Below are 19,500 nucleotides of genomic sequence, written 5' to 3' on the forward strand. Positions count from 1 at the left end.
CTGTGGCTGCAGTAGCAAGAACCACGGCTGGAGACATGGATGGCCCTTTCCATTCTTAAGCTCCTATTACATATTTGAAATAATGAACTTACATCCAATTTGTAGCCAAAACTGGTTGTCACATCTCAGCCTTTAAAATTTAATATCAGTATTAAACTACAAAATGTCCTTCACAAGCCCACTCTTCATGAAAGTTTGCTTTTCTCTCTTTTTTTCTTTTTCTTGAAGATACTTCTTGCAGATAATGGACTTTCATAGAAGAAAAAGTTACAAAGCAACTTAAAAAGCAGAAACGAAGTTTAACATTGGACATCTCAAACCAAAGGCTGCAGCACACAAAGAGTTAATTCTCACTTAATACCTTTAACCCTTACAACAATTTAGCTATGGAGTAAGTAAAGACCAGAATCCAGCCCGGCCACTTCAGGCTATTTTTAAGCTTAACAGCTGTAATTGGTTTTGTCTTGTTATTTAAAAGTATTCAAGAGCAACTGTTTCTTTAGTGTAAAGACCTGCCTGCTATTCCCAACACCAAGATGTTATCACTCAGTCCCACACACCAGTAAATCAGTGAACTCATACAAAAACAAAACAAAACAAAACCAAAAAAAAAAAAAAAAAGGCAAAACAAAGCAAAACAGAACAAAAATGCCTTTAACAGCCCTCCCCACCTTTCCAAGGAACATTAAAACCTTCACACCACAATTTTACAGGCGACTGCCTTTCTGGCAAAGCTATTACACCTGAGCAGATATGACACAAGGTGACAATACAATTATTCCACCAGTGATTTAGCACAAGCAGGTAACTATAAAGAAGCGATCAAGCCCCAAACTTCTTTACAGTCTGTGTATTCACTGTCCAAGTGTAAGGTGTGAAACACAGCAGCTGGGGCTAACTTTCTTGCCTCAGCAGCTCATTACAACAGCTGAGAGAGGAGCACTTCATCGTTAAGCAGAGCAGCACTCTCATTAAATTGCACTCTTATAGGGTTGTAACTGCAAAGCTATGTGGATTATGTTCCTGCAACCTGAGAACTAACACCATAGATAAAATGCATCAAATAACACCTTGCTAGCCTAAGCCCCCCCAGGACAAGAATACCTAAAGCGATAGCTACATGCAGGTAAGAGTAACTGGGAATACATATACACAGTCTCAAACTCCCTAAAGCAAGACTCGGTCCTGTAAAAGCCCACAGTGCATTAATATTAATATCATTAATTATTTACTCCATCCCCTATACTATTAGCTTACCAGCTCCACCAATTAGAGGGCTTTATAAGAAGGAATGAAATGTGGACCTAGAGTTAAGCTTACACAGTAACATGCTATCCGGTGGTAACAACAGAGCACTTCAGATAAAGGCTTTCTTCTTGCGTATGAAATACGTGCGTGCACATATGTACTCACATGCATTTTGTCCTCAAGTGACACCAGAAGTATAATAAAGTTGTTTAAATTATCCATATTAAATGGGATGCAATAATCATTAGAAATTACTTTTTTTTTTTTTTTTTTTTTTAATTAAAGCACATCCTTAGATTGATGGCACGATCGCAATGAGCACCGTGCAAGGAAAATGCAGAAATCCAAGAATAATTAGCAAAATAATACCAAGCAGTCCACGTAAGTAACACACCAGAAGTCAGGAAAAGAATTGCTATGCAGCAAGAAAAGTTAAATATGAAGGATACTCAAGTTATAACTGAATAATGTTGTTGTAAAAGATACACATGGAAGGTTAACTCTGGTATAAGAAAGAGGGGAGAAAGGGTAATGGGCAGTACCAGCAGCATTGTTACTGTTTTACCAAGTTAGAGGCATATCAACAAATTAGCCCTGTACAAGGCTGGGAGTTTACTAAGCCCTAACTCTAAAAACTGCAAAATTTTGCCTAAATGCTACTTGGTATGTTAGGCTGTTAGACAAGAGGTTCCCTGAAAATAAATTCCTCAGAGGACAAAAAGAAGAGTTGTGCAAGCTATACGTTGCAGCAAGCATTAAACACCAGCACAAATAATTGAAAAACAGATGTTGAAACCTTTTCTATTTCACTGCGGGGAATCACGCTGATGTGAGAGAGAGACTGAAGTTTCACAGAGGACATTCTGCCTATACCAAAAGGCTGCTTTTGGCACTGATTCTGGCACTACAGTAAGATGAGGAGTTCATGGTGACAGGTTTCCTAAAAATGTTGATTTGGGGTAAATTTACTACTGACAACTCCAAGGTAAAGGCAAACCAGGGACAAATGCATTTTTCCTGCCTTGGTGGTACAAAGTTTGCCTGGCTGGGCTATGCAGCAAGTTTCCCTGCCCAGTCTATACGCAGGCACCTTGCACACAACCTCCCCTGGCTGCTCTCTGCCCCCGAAACAAACCCGAGAGGGCACAGAGCGACGCCGATCCCTGCTCAACACGCACCAAAGGAACAGCAAGGAGAAAAATACCTTTGCATGTCAGACCAAGGGGCACACCGCCGCCGCTCCGCATCCCCGCGTCTGTCCCAGGCTCTCGGACAGCAGCTGCAGCCTGCCCCTCTGCCTGCTGCTCCGCTTGGCGCTTGTCCTCCGGGGAGCGGGGCTGGGGGCTCCTGGGGATGCTCCAGCCCCCAAGGCTGGATCCGGATCCCCGCAAGTAGCGGTGCCAGGTGCTTTCTGCTCCACGTCCAAGCTGCCTGTGCTGGCGGCGCTCTGCCGGCGCCTTCTCTCAGCACAGCAGCGTACGCTTGTTTATGATATCAGCTGACGGGAGAAGAGTAATCTCCTTAAAGCCCTTCTCAGCACAGCGGTGCTGCTCGTTGAGTCCACAGCACCTGAAATAAGGGTGCTCTATGCAAGACGGGAGCATCGCCTGAAAAATCTCAGACATTTAGTTATCCTTATTGTATTTAAAAAGCATTCAGTGAAACTCCCATTTCCAAAAAGCCTGTGCAGAATCACACTGTGAATGATGTGAGACTGCACAGGAATCTCATCAAGTTTAATAAAAGTTGAATGATTAATAAGAACAAGTGGGATTTCACACTGAGCTCCACCCTCTCCAGAGCTTGTATCTGTAGCAAGTCCAGTAAGCCCTGCCTGAGTTTGGGTTTAGCTTTAAACCTCCATGTTTCAGCCTGAGCAAGGGAGGTGTAATTAGCTACCCTGCTGTGAGATGGAGAAAAACCTGCAATGACAGCAGGATGGGCACCATGGAAATGGGACCTGTCTGGGAATGAAAGCTTGTGGTTGTCCTCTCAGAGGTTTTTGGGGCCAAATTGAATTAACTTCAGAGGTCCTGGAACCATTTCCTACTCTAACACTGTCCCTATTATGAACATGTACCATTTATTTAAAAAAAAATATGGAAAAAAAAATCCCATAGCACTCTGGTTATTTGAAAGCCTATGCTGGGACAAAAATCATTCATCAGCTCTTTTTAAAAAATATACAGAACCCTCTTGCACAACTACCTAATAATTTTGCTTCTTATACACAAACACAGCTCAAATTATTACTCAGTAAGACTTAAGTGATTTGAATTGCCTTCAAAAGAAATCCACATAACTTTATAAATGAAACAAATTAGGAAAAAAAAAAAACTATTTTCTTTGTCCTGTAAGACCAAGATTATCATTGATACCTGTGCACTGAAAATTTCTAAAATTTTAATATATACATAAATAAAAAACAGAATTGAGAAACATTTTATATAGTAAAATATGGGGCAGTTACTCTTCTCTAGTAAGGGTGTGCGCATTTACCTTGCTCTGGTACCTATTTGCTTTCCTTTTCCCCATGAGGCACACCTGTCTGTAGTACAAGCCACAAGCACCTCATTCTCCAAGCACTAAGCACAGCTCCTGTTAAGAGCACAGGGTCTTCGGGCCAGGTTCCTGCTTTCCCATCATCGTAAGAATTCCTACAGGTGGAAAGGATGATCCAGGAGAAACTGCCGCAGAGAAAAAGAAAAGACTTCCTCCTTCAGCGTGGAGGTATACATTAAATATTTAATATACTACAACAATATTATTGTTGTTAGCTTCATATTTTCTTGGAACACGATCAGAAGGAACTAATTTACCTTATGGTCTGGAATACTTGAGAGCTTTACATAAGCAAAATATTTTGGAAGTGTGAAAATCAGGCATAAGTAATGATGGTTGGCTTATTAAAAGGTACTCATTAATTTCTTTACCTTCTGAGGGGATCCTACACATCACCAACGGCGCTGGTGCTCAAATATTCTAAAGAGGCCCAAGGTCACCATTTCACAGAGGATATTCCCTGCAATAAACTGACGAGAATGCCCAGTGCCTTCTTGAAATGCATTTACCCAGTTACAGTCCAGCACGGAGAAGATAAAAACACATTATTGCAGACCCAGGAGGGTAGTTTTTGCACTCAGGGACAAGCTGCCCGTGAAATAAAGTCTGCTTTGCTCAAAAGAAGGAGCTCCAGTCCCATTAAAGAGCCGTGTTTGTTCCTCACCAACCTTCTCCCCACCCGTGGCTCTCAAGAGGGTGTACCCGTACACCCAACTCACCGCTGGCCCAGACAGACAGACTTTGTGACTTGCTGCAACGCTGCTGCACGGCTCTGATTCTGCCCGGTTACACACAGGTTCAGCAAGGTCTTCCATCAGCCTTTTAAAATATATACTTGTATAAAGTTACTTTCCATCTTCCAGCTATTTTAAACACCTCGTATGACATGAAGATCATTGGAAATAATGGAGTGAGTCTGCCCAAATCACAGTTCTGGGCATATGAAGGAGAGGCAGGTGACTGGGATCAGTCAGCCTGGATTTACCAAAGCTCAGTCATGCCTGACCGACCTGACTGCCTTCTGCGATAAAATGTCTGGCTTTGTGGATGAGGGGACAGCAGCTGTCATTTCCCTTGACTTTCACAAAGTTTTCAGCGCTGTCTTCCACCACACTTGTGTCCAAGATAGGATGGCACGGTCTGAGCGGGTGGACAACTGAAAGAATGGATGGCTTAAACAGCTGGTTGAATGGTGGGGCTCCAACCTGGCAGGAGAGACAAAGGGCCTCAGCTGAGACCAGCCAGGTTTGGACAAGACTTCTCCACACAAGGCCAGAAGGGTTGTGCAGCAGGCTGCTGGCAAAGCCATGCAGCTCCTGTTCTCTGAGGGCCTTGGGCCTGGCTGGACAAAGCCCCAGGCAACCTGTTCTGAGCATGAGGATAGGCCAGAGACCCCTGGAAGTTCCTCCCGATGTACAATTTCCATCATTCTTGGTGTTATCTAGAAGTTACATGCTTGTACAAACAGGCAGTGGTTTCTTTTGTACTTGGCAGCTACTAAATAGAGTTGGGAGCTACTAATCTGGAAAGAAAGAATTGTTGGTAGATCGAGTCCTAAAGTTACCAACATAGATGCTTCCAGCTAAAAGCAAGGCCACAGCCACCCAAAGCACTTTAAAATATTAATGGATTTAACATTTTTAGTAGATTAGTTGAGGCAAAGGAAACCACTTACAGCCTTCAGCTGTACAGATGTCCGTAAGTCTTGGAAGACAGCAGTATAGGGGAGGTGTTGTAATTACACCGGGCAAAATACAGAATCATTCTGGCTATAACCTGCCACAACATTTCTACTATCTTCCTGAGGAGAGGAAAGTTTGCAGTTCTGGAAGGCAGAGAATGCTGCTGGACACTCAGTAACTGATTTGGGGGAGGGGAAGGGCAATGAAAAATTGTTCCTGGCTTCGTTCTTCTATTTTCTACTTAGCTGGTTTGGGCCCCAAGTAAAATATTTGCCTATGTTATAAATCCCTGAAAACAGGAGTTTATAATAAAATGCTGACAGACTCAACGACAGTAATGGCAGGACCATTATAACGCGCCAGCAGGCGTTCAGACAAGGCCATCCTTCTTTGTGACCAGCTCCAGAAGAGGTTTTAAGGAACGGGTGGTGAGAAAACTGAGCACCATTTGCACAGCTGCACATCACAAAAGCACTGACTGATGCTGCTCCTGCCTTTTTCAGTACTTTTGTCACCAAGAGGCAAGGTGTAAAGGAACACAATCACAGCATAGGGGAAGGCTGGAGCGTGTTCTGCAGAGACCTGTAATCTGCCCATATGTTCACAGGGAGGGATTACACCAAATCCCACTGAGCTTTCATATTCACAAATCCAGGAGGAGCAGTAATTGGTTTACTAAAGTTTGTTAGTCATAATTTCATCACAAAATCCTCTCAAGGCAAGTTCATTTACAGTGTTAATTTTTCTCCCTTTTCAACGGCTCATTTGTTCCATAGCACTATAAATATTATGTGAATGAAAATCACAGGAAATGGCTATTCTGCACTTCAGTGCTTTATTATAAAATATGCTTTGCAAAAAAAAATAAATAAATCATGAAGCTAACTGTATCTGCATTTACATAGCTCCTTTCAGAAAGCATATCTAGGACTCTTTCTAGAGCACCAAATTACCAACCTGCAGAACTGACTATACGCAAACAATCCGATATATTCCATATGCAGCTGTGAAGACTGCCATAAACATTTATATTCATGCCGGTTCATCTGTGCTGGGATTAACTGAGTGAGAAAAGCTGGCCAAGGACACCTATTTAAAGACCCGGCAGGTTTAAGTAGATGGAACCAGCGCGGTAACTTCTCATCTAAAGTACAGTGCGGCTAATGACTGCACAACCCGCAATGCCTTCTGCAAAGGTAACATCCTGCACACAGGGCATGCCCGGGAAGTTGTGTTTGATGTGCAAGGAGCCCTTTTGGTGCAGGTCCTCAGCACAGTTTCACAAAGCTATCAGGACTCTGCTAAAACACGTTGGGGCTGTGCACAGGCAGGGTGCTTGCAGCCTGGCAGGGACAAGACCCTGCTGCGAAACTGCTGCGGCAGAGCAAAGGAGTCCCATGTGTGACATGGCAGCACCTGAAGGGAAACAAGATTTCAGGGAAATATGTGGGATTTGCAATGCCTAAAGCAACCGTGCAGACTTCAAAACCTCCTTGTGTGCTTGGTAGCTGGTGAAAGAGCACAGGTGATACTGCACTTTGATCTTAAAATCAGCCCGCTGTCTGGAGCTCCATCTCGGTGCAGACCGAGAACTTAGTCCCACCAAGGCTGACAAACTCAATACTTTCCAGTTTAAGCCAAGTAAAACCCAGACAATGAGGCCCTGGAGGTATCAGTTTCCCTACAAATCACCTCCCACAGCCTTCACAAGGTGGCAGTTACGGCTTTCTAGAAACACCCTGAGCCAGGATGGAGAGGCCTTTCATTCTCCTCATGGGAAATGAGACCCAACACAACCTCCAGGGCCAGAAGAAAACAAGAATGTACCACTCCAGTTTTATAGGAAAATGCTTTAAGCACCAGGATATTTACAATTCTTGTAGACATCCCTCACCCCTGCTGCTGAATCTCTGCCAGCAAAGCAGGTTTTACCAGGCTGCAGAGACAGATTAAGAGAGAACTCCTCAGTCTCCTGGTGATCGGGCTGTTTAACATAAAACACAGAGAAAGTCCCAGGACTGAAACTCCTTCTGCTGACATAGGTCACACAGAAAATGTGAGCTCTGCTAAACACTTGGAAGAAAGAGGATACAAATCTATTCCCAAAGCAGCAACCCAGTGGTGGGACCAAAGCTCTCCTCTCAACACCCCTGAGGATGCTTGTCCTGCCCGGCGTTGCTGTGCTGTGATGCCTGGTGTCACCCTGACAGTGTAGCAAAGACACCCAGGGTGGAGGTTTGGAAGGCAGGGCACGGTGCCACACTAGCACATGCCTACAAGCCTCATTATCTCATGCAGGATTCGGGCTGCGATCCAGGGATCTCAGAAAAAGAGAAGGTTTTCTTAAAATTCACATCATATTCCAAAGGGCAGAGGAACATAGACGATACCACAAAAACACACACACACGTACATAAATGCACACTTATAAAAACAACTATGGGTATATATATATATATAAATTGCCTAGTAAACGCACACATTTTAGGTGTAAGAGCTTTGCACCCCTTTTGTCCCCTTTAAGCCTACCCAAGTTCAGAGCGCCAAGGAATGCCAAGCACTGAAAGCACGAGAGAGCCAAACTGCTGAAGTCGTACTCAAACCATAACTGGGAATTATGATTATAATTCTCCCTCCTTCTTTCTCTCCAGATGGCTGTGTAAGGTGTGCCCGAAGAGTTCTCCTTGGTAACACAGCAGCAACAATCCACTACAACATCCAAATGCCATGATCTTGCCCTAGAAGCCTCTCTGCAGTTCCGATGGCTTTGTACTTCTATTACTTTGTCAACAAGAAGGCAAAAAATACCAGCTGCAAGGGCAGTATTGTCCTGTAAACACCGAAGCATGAAATCAACAGCTTCGCAAGCACACGCTGCTGCTACCACAACAATTAGGATGTGAACAGCTAACCACAGATAAGGACTGGTTTACTGCTGTCCTGCTCAAACCCCACTTGTCTGGGGTTGTGTTCTGCTTCCTTCTTGCCAGGGGAGCAGCAAGCAGCAGAGGAAACAAGATTTGCCCATCCTTGAGCAGTAAAAGGACAGACAACTGCATCAAAATGAAATGCCCTTTATAAAAAAGCACTATCTTATATTCAAATACCAATTTTTGTGGAAGATCCTACATCTTCTCAGCTAGTCATTTTAGAAAAGCTGTAATCTTTCTGGGATATTTCCCTAATAGTTCCAGCAATAACCCAAAAATTGAAGTAGGACTCTACGCACATTGGTTTCTCTGTTTGGTATCTTCTCCCATATACTCCGCTCACTGTTTCCAGCTGCCACGCTCCCTGCATTCAATTGATTGTCTGCTTTTCACTACCTGAAAATTTATTCCTCGAGAAGTTATTCTTAATACATCACTCATGCAACTAAGTTATTTCAAAAGGTGAAAGGGTCTCTTTGGAGAGATTGCTTTATCGTTGTGCTTTAACGTCAGAATGCAACACAGCACATTATACGGTACAGTATTATAGAGTAAAATACCCAGTGATTTTACTTTTACTAAACTATTGCAAAAAAAAAAAAATTAGTTATTATTTTCAAAGCTTACCACATACACAGCCCTGATCAGTAATTGCTACTTACTGAAGATTAAAACCAAAACGGTACTTTTTGGTATCCAGCCTGGGTTAACTTTTCCCGAGGAAACAACAGCAACCTCAGTTCGGGCATTGACGTGTCTGGTGGGACCTTCATAGGAATTCCACTTCAAGCGAGAACCACTTTGTTTTGGCAGTCCAATATACCGTATAGATGCACGTTAACAGAGGTCTGCAAGTCAACTGCATGCCAGCTCTTTGTCAGGCAAGGCTAATCCCCACAGATTAGAGAAAGAAATCCTCATACTACCCTGGGTCCTAAACCCCACACATTACACATTACAGAAAAGTATTTTGGTTCCTCTTAAAAAATCTTCTGAGAGAAAAAATAGAGTTGTCTGTTCATTATTACAACCTGCACCACAAATATCAGAGGAGGTGACCTAAGGCCACCAAGCTCTGTGCATTAATTCCCAGACCACCAACTGCAAACACCTTGATTAATGCAAGGATCCCGTGGCTCCTTGTTGTCCGTAAGGAACATGCAAACTCAGCCCCGATCCCTGTTTTCTTCGTGTCACTATGCAACTGCTCTGCAATGAACGCTGAGCACTGGAGCTCCTAGTACTGGTTCTGAAACTCTGAGATGGAAGACCTAGATAACTCTTTGTTCTGCACCACAAAATGAGGATCTTCCCTAAGGAGAGTAGTATTTGCCACCAGATTCCTATAACGGACTGTCCCCAAAGTCTTCGGGCACTGCTTGGCAGGGGTATCCAACCCCGTGCTTGAACAGAACCCTTTACACTCTCCATAGCTTCCCTGCTCCCTCACCTGCTTCAATTTTTCCTTTTCACCCAGTCCCTTTCTCCCTCTGAACATGCAGAAGTATTAAATTCCCACTGTGAGCTTCCAAGGGAAAGATGCCACAAAAAAGTGCCCCTCCGGCCACCTCAGGTACACACACCCAAACTGCAAACAGCCCACCAAACACAGCCAAAAAAGAATTACCTACCCACTTTGCTCCAAACCTCTTTTTCTCAGCTCTGGATCAAGACTGAGTTTCAGGGCATTTTTAGCAACCTTTCCAGAGGCACAGACCATGGCGTAACTCTGAGAGGCTGCTGGTTTGGTTCCACCTCTGAGTCGCTGTGTTTTGATTCACTTTTCTCAGAGTAAGCACGCATATTAAAGACAGGGTCTGAAAATACAGCCAGGAGTTACATTTTCAGCTAGACTTCTACAACTCCGAATGTATGTTAGTGTTATTCTTGAAGGATTAAAAACGAAAACAGAAGAGGAGACTTTGCCAACAATCCGACACAACTGAAGAATTGCCACTTCTTGCCACAATGTGGGACACACAGTAAGTGAGCAGAGAGCAAGCAGTAACCTTCCTAGTGCCAATGAGCTTATTGTGCACATGGCTAGAGCGGATTGACTTGAGCTAGGATGAGCAGAAAGGATGCTGGCATTCTGGCTCATCCCCATTGCCCATGGCAAATCACAGAGCGCTCAATTCCCATTTTTTTTTCCAATTCTTTTATAATGTTGGCGGTATGTGCTTCTTAAAATACTCTGCAGAGCTGACATTTATTTGCTGTTGAAAATTCTTGACTGTTTGGATACATTTTGTGCAGTAGAAAAAAACATGCAAGTGTCTATAAAATATTTCTCTTCACACTTCTTACCCAGTTGAAGAAGGAAGATTGTAAGTACTTGCTGCCTTAAACTTCACCTCTTGGAATCATTTCTACGTTAATGCATTATTATGTGATAGACTCTGAGCAAGGGTCAAGTAGCTCTCCAAAGAAGGAACATTGTGCAGTACTGTGAAAGTTAATGGGAACATCTTTAAATTATATTGAAAAGAACAAAGAGTGGATTAAGAACACCTTTAGGTATTCCCCAAATTCATTTTACGTTCATTCAAGTCGTACAGGAAGTGAGATAAAAGATTTCAAATGGCATTGAGATATATTTTTTTTTTCATATGCTATACAGGAAAGACAGAGGTAATTCCCACTCTGGTTTAAAATCTTTCCTACACAGCCCTCTCAGTCCCTTTTCATCTCCATGTGTTGCTCTCTGTCGCATTCCTAATTTCTATGCTGAAGTACTCCAGAGCTGGATGGACCAGCCCAGAGAAAAGTGCAGCAGGAAGCGCTCTCAGTGTTGGGCCACAACGAACGACTTAGGAACAACCACTTTTACAGAGTTAAGAATTTCTTTTTCACAATGAGCCTAGTGAAGGAGGAAGACGAAGGCAGGTTATTGTTAGCTTTTAGTGGTTTTCTGACTGAAACCCCTGCAACTGCAACCATTACACAGGTTGTGCTAACAGAAAATAACTTCTTAGAAACCTCCTTCCTTGGTCCTCTGAGATGAGACAACACAAGGAACGATGCCCTACCACCAGGGGTTTTCATCATCCATGTGCCCATACTCTTGCTGTCTCAGCGCACAGTATGGGAAGACACTTTACAAATAAAATATACTTGCAGAACCACTGTGCTGTCCTCTTCAAACCTCTCCTTCATGCTCTTGCTATAATTGCCAAATGCAAGTGAGTAGACAAAGAACACAGTTTTCTAACGCATTTTTGTCATATTTATATTTTCTAATGAGCATATAATTCAAAACATGGTCCAGATCTTGACAAGGCCTATTCTTTCTCCCTTCTAAATGCTAATTACGTTCACATAATTTGTCTTAATCAAGAAAGCTCCCATGGTTTAAGCCTAATCCTTTCACATCCTCACAGAAAAAATAATAATAATAAATATGAAAATGAGGAGAGGACCACAACAAAAGAAAAAACAGCCCAGCAGTGAACAATCTTGGGTACATCTTTTACTACCTGGTGCTGTCCTGACTCCTTGCTGCCTGATTTGCCTCTTGAAAAGCACAAGTAAAGGATGCTGGACACCAGATTCAAGCACATAGCTGACTCCTGATGTCTCCTGTTCCACCTCCTTTTCTTCCAAATAAAAAGTAATAACGGAGAGTATGAGGAACGAACCATGGATAGGCCAAGCCCTGAGCACAACTTGACTCAACGCTGAAAGCAGCCTGCAGAAACCTGGCGTTTGATGTGCTACATCCAGGACGATGCAGGTGTTGGGAAGCTTACGGTCCCTAGTACTTCCCACAAAACCAGTCTAAGCGTATGCCCCAGATAAAGCTAGTCAAAATCTTGGAACTGAGGGAGCCAAGGGCACGACGGTAATCATTTTAGTGCCCTCAATATGCAGTTCAAAACAGAGGAATATATCTAAATAATGTACTTGTTAAGCTTGGTTTTATCTATAATGTGCATGACATCGGCAGGTCAACATGAAACACAAAATAGCAAAATCAGATCAGCTACAACAAAATACAGATGGTCCCGCAAATCGCTCTGCTCCTCTGCTCATCTATTACATGTTGCATCTAATAGCAGATGAGGAATAAAGACAAATCATATTTAATAAATTCAAAATGTGAAACACTTGAACTAATTTGCATTCCTGCCGATAATTATAACTGATCTTCAATATCAGGTTGTTACCAATCTTCATCTAATGAGACAGCAGCTTATTGATGAAGAAAAATTGAGATTTTGTTTGCACTGTACCAAATTATAATTACCTAGAAATAAATACCCTATTGTCATACACTCAGAAGCAAACTTAATTTCAATGCAAAGAAAGCATCTTAAAACCCCATTTCTCACCCTTCTGGCGTTGCGTCTACCTTTTTGACTCGCAGAGGTACATGCAACTGTCAAATAGAAGCACCAGCACCCAAGTGAATTTTCTTGTTTGAGATCATCCTGTGATCTATACCTGATTATTATACTCAAGACGAGAGCACTTCATTTTATGATCGATATAAGCTGGACATCCAATGTGTACATTCAGTATAAGTAAATGTTAACATTTTTAAATCATAATAATATCGGGAAGTGAAGATGCTGCCGAGAATAAATCAATACAAATGAGCAGTGATACCTACGTAAAGTACAAACATTCATCTGTTCATGATAGGAGCCCTCATTTCTAAATACCCACACACTTTTTCTATGGGAGAATTCTTCATTTCTTTAAAAACAATAAAAAACCTATCACAACACTGAGAGGTGGTATCAGAGTCTTTCCTTGCAAAAAGCCACATGTCAGAGTTCAGCTGGTTTTGCCTAGGGACATTTAGTTATACAGGAGAGTTGAACTATTCTCGTAATCCAGAAAAAAAATAAATAATAATAAAAAAAAAGCAGCAGTCTCTCCACCCAAATTTACTTTTAGGCTAGGATTAGTAATGAAAAATCTGAATCAATAAGTGAACTTAAGGGTTGCAAGCACTGAGGTAGTACACTGCACTGAAGACCTGCTTATAATTTTGACTTTGGCAGAACTGTATTACGTGGTGTCATTTTGAGCTTATACCTGATGGTGACAATCACTTTTTTCTATGAAGCGCCATGCTCCCATTCAAGAATGGGACGTGACAAGGGCAAGTTTTTTCCTCCCGATAATTCACTATGGGGATTATTACCCTTGCAGCAGTGGAACCCACAAGAGCACTTTAAACAGAACCCTTCCTTCTTACATATCCGAATATATCTGTGACATCTGCTGTCATTCCAGGTTGCTAACTTTTATTCGACACAAAAAAGAAGTGTTTTCTTTCCCCTGCAAAGGCACTCAACCTTGCCCCATGATGATACGCCGCCTTTCTGGCTCCACCAAAACGTTTGGCTGTTTTGACTGCATGATTTACATCATCTCTTGCAAGTTAACTTGCTCGTAGCTTTGCTGTTCATCACCTGGAACCCCTCACATTTTCTCCCACCCCGCTGCTATATGGACCACACAGTTTCACAAATCAAAAACAGTCACAGTGAGGAATGAAAGTTGAGTTTTTCCCCCCCTTAGACAATAACAAGTTCTCTTTGGGAGGACTCAAAACTTCCTTCTTCAGAACATAAATTGATGGTGATTAAACAGGTAGAAACAGGAAAAGGGGGGAGATTAAAGGGGGAAGAAAATCAAAACCAAGAGACAAAGGGCTTGCCACGGCGGGAAACAAGCAAGTCACTGTCAGTATCCCCTCAGACTGACTAGACTCTTGTACCGACTGCTTTAAGGACCAGCTGGAAAGCTGCAGAAATGGATTTTCCCTTCTTTGTCTGTGTCTGTCCAGATTTGCTATTTTTTAGGTCCTAATAGGCAATGGACATGTGTATATGAAATCTCCATTCCCCACTGCCACCCCCTCCAAAAGAAAAACAATAGCCCTAAGAAACCCTTCCTTGTGTTTGCAAAGATAGAAAAGTGATACCCCAGGATAAGGATCCCAAAACAGCCCTTTTCATTACTTTCAATCTATATCTTTTGATTTGGACCAAAAATAGCACCTCTAAATCAGTGCACTGTGTAAAAATAGTAGCAGCAATAATAATAACAACCCTAATAATGAGGATGGAGCTCTTTTTAAACCACAGAGTTTGATTTTAATCCAAAATTAATTTGTGAAGAAGCACAGTATTTTGTAGTACTTATGATCATTGTTTCCTCCTTCCATGCAGCTTTCAGGATGCTATTTATAAGAAGGAGGAGTCACTGCCTTGCCTCGGGACAGGCCCTCGGCATGGCTATACGCAACAAGCCTGACCAGGCACCAACCTGGGGGCAGGTGCTTTTGGGGAGACCGACAGCAACCTCCAGCAGGTAACAGTGAAACCTCTTCTGGGATTAACTGTAGCATGAGAAAGAAATATGCTCAAGAACAGGAAAGGCAGAGGCAGTCTTGATACGAAAATGTTGCCCCAAGACAGAAGCACCCTGATAACCCTCTCCAGGGCTTGAGAAAGGACAAGTGGCTGCTGAAAGTTTGCTAAGACAGCACTTTAACTGGGGGACGTTATATCCCTGCAGCCACTAAAAGCTCACTCTTTTGAGAAAACCTGTATGGCCTAGTGGAAACTAATGCCCGTGGCTGAAAACTTCCCATAAAGAGCCTTCATTTCAGAGCTCATTTAGCTTTATCTCCCGTGAGGTCATGAGATAAGCAAGCGTGCCTCGGCGTTTGGGGCACTCTCTGCATTGAGTGAGTCTGGAGCCTCAGTGCAAGGCAAGATGTGGCCAGGATGGGATCGGTGTGAGTTATTCAGGGAAGCTTAAATAAATGAAAGGCTACTTCCGACCTTGCCTTGCCTTTCAGGGCATCACCCTCCATACAAGTCCTGCCTCTGCAGCTGGAATTTCAGGGCTCTTGCAGCAGCCCCTGCAGCTCACATCACCGTCACCTGATGCAGCCTTAGGGTCACTTACAATTAATTATTGGCAGCTGTGAAGGAGACACCGTTAAGTCATAACAGGCATTTCTGCAGACAGCACCAAGATAACACTTTTTTCTTAAATGTGAACAGTGCTCTGGAAGATTGTGGAGGTATTTAGTACTCTGTTTTCAGGGACCAGTTAAAAAGGATCAGCAGAATTGATTATGTGCGCTGAAAGTGCGGAATGAGAAGTTCATTTTCTCACTTCTCATACTCACGCCAGCAAGCATTAATATCCCACACAGGCACAGGGATTACAGACACCAGCAGCGCAGATTTCTTCCCATGCTTTTACGCTCCATATAAAAGACTTAAGAAGCTTCTTGTGCTGATTCAAAAAACATACTGAAAAAAAAAAAAACAACGTGTATGTAGCACAGATTACTGAAGGGTTCCTTGTACAAAGAAGCTTTATCTGCATTTTAGGGAATCTTTCCTTACAAAATACAATCTTCAAGTTGCTGCAGAACATCACAACTGCAAAAAGCTTTTACAGAGACATTCTGCACCAACTCATTTGCTAATGTCTCCTGTTGACTGATCTAAGCCTGGCCTCAATCTTCTTTTAATGAAAGAGGCAGGAAGAGGATACTTTAACAGCTATTATTAGCTCTTAGTACCTGTCCAAAGAAAACAATTAATGTTTTAAATGCTGTAAAGCCTCTAATTCCCAAGGCTTTCTCACATGCCCAATGGGACATTTTTCAAGAAAATCAATATATGCTCAAAAAAAAAAAAATAATAATCACAATTTTAACTCCTCTAGCTTGCTCTGAGGCTATTGGGGTGGCTACCTGCTTTTTGGCCACTGCATGTTTTTTGCACCACCTTGAAGATCTGTATGTGACACGAGTATTTTCTCCCCCCCCCCCCCCCCCAGAATCTCACCTGATTCGATTAATGCTGCCACCTTCCTACAGACTAAAACACTGCATTTCCTTCCAGAGTTTGACAGCCACCACTTCCTGTAGGGCAGACAAGATGTGAGCTGTGCCGGCAGATGCGCTGTTGCGTTCAGGACAGCGTTAGTTTGGGAGCACAAAGTCGGATTCCTGCAGTTCAAGGACAAATAAAGTGGGAGGCAGCAGCAGGGAGCAGACCAAGGATCACCGATGCAGTGCTTTCCTTCTCCTGCAGCAGGAACGAATGAATGCTGCGAATCCTGAGGAATGAAGAAGCTCAGCTTCCACTTCCAAAAATGAACGCTTGTTTCCTTAGGTCTATTTTTGTATGCAAGGAATCTGTGGTTTGGTGGTGTTTGTCCTTTTTTTTTTTTTTTTTTAGTTTGTGAAAATAAGCTTTTGGATGAAACATTTACTAAATGATGGGCCAAAATATTTGATGACTGAATAAAAACAGTCATGTGGCTGCTTCCCTAACTGCATAACTCGATAATTACCTCTTACAGGGTAACTCATACATACATAAATAGATTACATACTTAAAGTTCAGATTGTGTTGGTTAGATAAAGTAGTTACATGTCCTCCAACAACAGCACAGATTGTGCTTTCAGCCTGATTTTATTCGCATTATGCAGCCTGAATAATTTAGAGAAAGAATGATTCACAGCAAACTTCACAAAGAATTTTGAACCATGTCGGAATGCGTGTATATAAAGACCCAGAAAGATAGAGAGACTGCAACAATTTTGTGCAATGCTCATTTAAGTTTACCTTTCCCCACTTCGTTTGTGATAAGCTACAAAAACCCTACTTTTACATTTGCCTGCTTAAAGGCAAATGAGAAAATAAGGAACTTTTCCACAAGCAATCCTTCAGTCTCAGCAGAGGGGCATTATTTTTACATAAAAATATTCTTGGCAGAAAAACAAGATTTCTAAATGTATTAATGCCTGCTGCTTATAATTTGCACTGTAAATTATAATCATCAACAATTTTCACCTGCCTGTCTCTTGGTAAAACACTAATTAAATCCAGAGTCTGAAATGGGGCGGGTTGAACCTTACTGGCTTGGAGTTTTCACTGTCTTTTACATTCAATTACACCTGATTCACTGAAAGCTTCAGAGGGGGACGACTGCTCCCATTTCCCATGAAATGCTTTCTGAAGGAACCTCCCCACCCCCAGCCCAAAAGCGGATTTATGTAAGAACAAGTATCAAAACTGTACTGTATCCAAGTTGTCTAAACTGTTCTCATTTCATACAGGCGGTGACGCGCACAGATGAAGGCCTTAGGATTTCTGTGCCACTTTTGTCCTCTGAACTCTTCTCCCGATGCAGCACCACACACACAACTCTCTGCATTTCTCAGTAACACAGTTCAAATGCCTAGAGTCTGTCCTTATTGTAAAGTGAAGATGTATCGCGAACAGAAGAAACCTTTCACTTTTTTACTAACACGGTCACTTTTGCCTCGGTGCTTCCTGAAATAACGACGCAGCATTTTGATTAATAAACATGCTGCCCTATGGCTGATAGAGGTGGCACATGCATGGTGGGAAAACTGATTTCATTGCCCTGGATATTTAACAGCATTTGTTGTGGTTACTGGTATTCAGACTATTTTTGTAACCAAAGTTGCTTACCGATTATTCAAACTGCAAGAACTTGGAACAATGCAAGAGAAACTACAAAACAGGGCTTGTGTCACACATACTTCTCTGTGACACAAAGTTCACTTTTGAAGGAAGTCTCCACCTACATACTCTGATTTGCAAGGAATTTCGCCCTCTGGTATCTGTGAAAAATGATCAACTTCGGAGTGTGGCAAGAAAATTAACATATCAGATCCACTTTGTGGCAGAAACACTTCTGTAATTTAAGAAATACCACAAAATGCAACTTCTGTAGCCCTTCCCATCTGTGGTAAATGAAATTTTGCTTGATTATCTCAAGGAACTGCTAGAAAAACATCAGTCACGAATGCTTGGTTCCTCCAACCCGTTGGTCTCATGCTGTGGAGAAGGGATCCCTCCTGGAGGCAGCATGCAGGCCGCAGAGGCCCTGCCCCAGGCATCAGGCTGGGGGTCTGCAGCTGAAGCAATTCCTTTTGAAGCAGCCCTCTCATCAAATATGCTGCAGTATCCTGGTGCTGAGCTGCCACAGGTGATACCTCTGGAAGGGCAGGTTTGAGACAGAAATAAATAAATAAACAAGGGGAAAGAAAAAAAAGCTGCATCTCTGCAGCATGGAGCCGAAGCTCCAGGCAGGCAACCGCCACAATTCCCTTACCGAAAGCTGCTCTACAACTAACAACACTTCCTCCCTTTAAAATAGCTCTGTGATTCTTCAACAACAGTGAAGAAGATCTGAGCACTTCCTGGGCTGTCTCCGGTCCCAGTAAATGCTTGCTGCAGCTGTTGGAGCTTTTCTGACACCGAGTGCTCTATGGGATCTCCCCTGCACTAAGGCTGCTCATAGCCCTACTTCCATGCTACTTTAATATTAAAACCCACCACCAAGAGTTTTCTCCTTGTTCACAATCCAGAAAAGCTACCAGGCTGAGATGCTGTATGCTGGGATGAAAAGCAGAATACCGAGAAATGCGTTATTTATTCCTGCTTTTACTTCTTTCGCAAGCTTTCTGACAGAGTACCACTTGCAATTTCACTCCTTGGGAAAAAATGATCGCAAAAGCCTGCTTGCTTTTTAGAATGGAGAACAAAAATCTAAGGGTCAATTTTCTGTAGCTTATGTTTTCTCCCCCTCCTCCTGCTCCTTTCTCCCCCAGATGCCTCCAGCCACATGGGACACTCCCAGTCCAAGCCCCCACTCAGGGCAGGGTCCCCCCACCCGTGCCAGGAGTTAAGTCAGTGTGGAAATCATCTGGGAAATGCGAGTAAACACAACTACTAAACATCTGTGCATTAGCCTACAACACTTCAATGATAACCAAATGTTAAGGTACAAACACTGAAAGGACTGCGCTCTTTGTAAACCACGCTGCTTCCAGACCCATCTCCCCACACCGCCCATGGCAGATGCAGTGAGTTGCATTTATAAAACACATTAACAGACGTTTCTAAATGCAAATGCAATTGCAGGTCCACATGGCACGTGCTGGTCATAGAAGACTACTCAGCCTTTGTAAAGAACTGAGAAGAAAATTTCTATGCCACATATCACTTATTCACAGGAGATGATGTCTGCTGCCAGGGGTTAAACCCAGAGTGTTTGTC

General features: G+C 42.7%; 1 protein-coding gene across 12 annotated transcripts in view; it reads right to left on the reverse strand.

Moving 5' to 3' along the window:
* PCDH15 (protocadherin related 15) overlaps positions 1 to 19,500 on the reverse strand; it is a 721,430-nt gene that overhangs the window by 397,507 nt on the left and 304,423 nt on the right. The window contains exon 1 of one of the 12 annotated variants that reach the window (XM_035329713.1): positions 16,249 to 16,491. The exons of 10 other annotated variants lie outside the window; for them this stretch is intronic. The gene's annotated coding sequence lies outside the window, so the exon portion shown is untranslated. Of the gene's footprint in view, positions 1 to 2,452; positions 2,683 to 16,248; positions 16,492 to 19,500 lie in introns of those variants that run through there. One more of the 12 variants, XM_035329712.1, reaches the window with a different exon arrangement.

The sequence above is a fragment of the Oxyura jamaicensis genome, chromosome 6, assembly GCF_011077185.1.
Source record: "Oxyura jamaicensis isolate SHBP4307 breed ruddy duck chromosome 6, BPBGC_Ojam_1.0, whole genome shotgun sequence".
NCBI classification, from domain to species: domain Eukaryota; kingdom Metazoa; phylum Chordata; class Aves; order Anseriformes; family Anatidae; genus Oxyura; species Oxyura jamaicensis.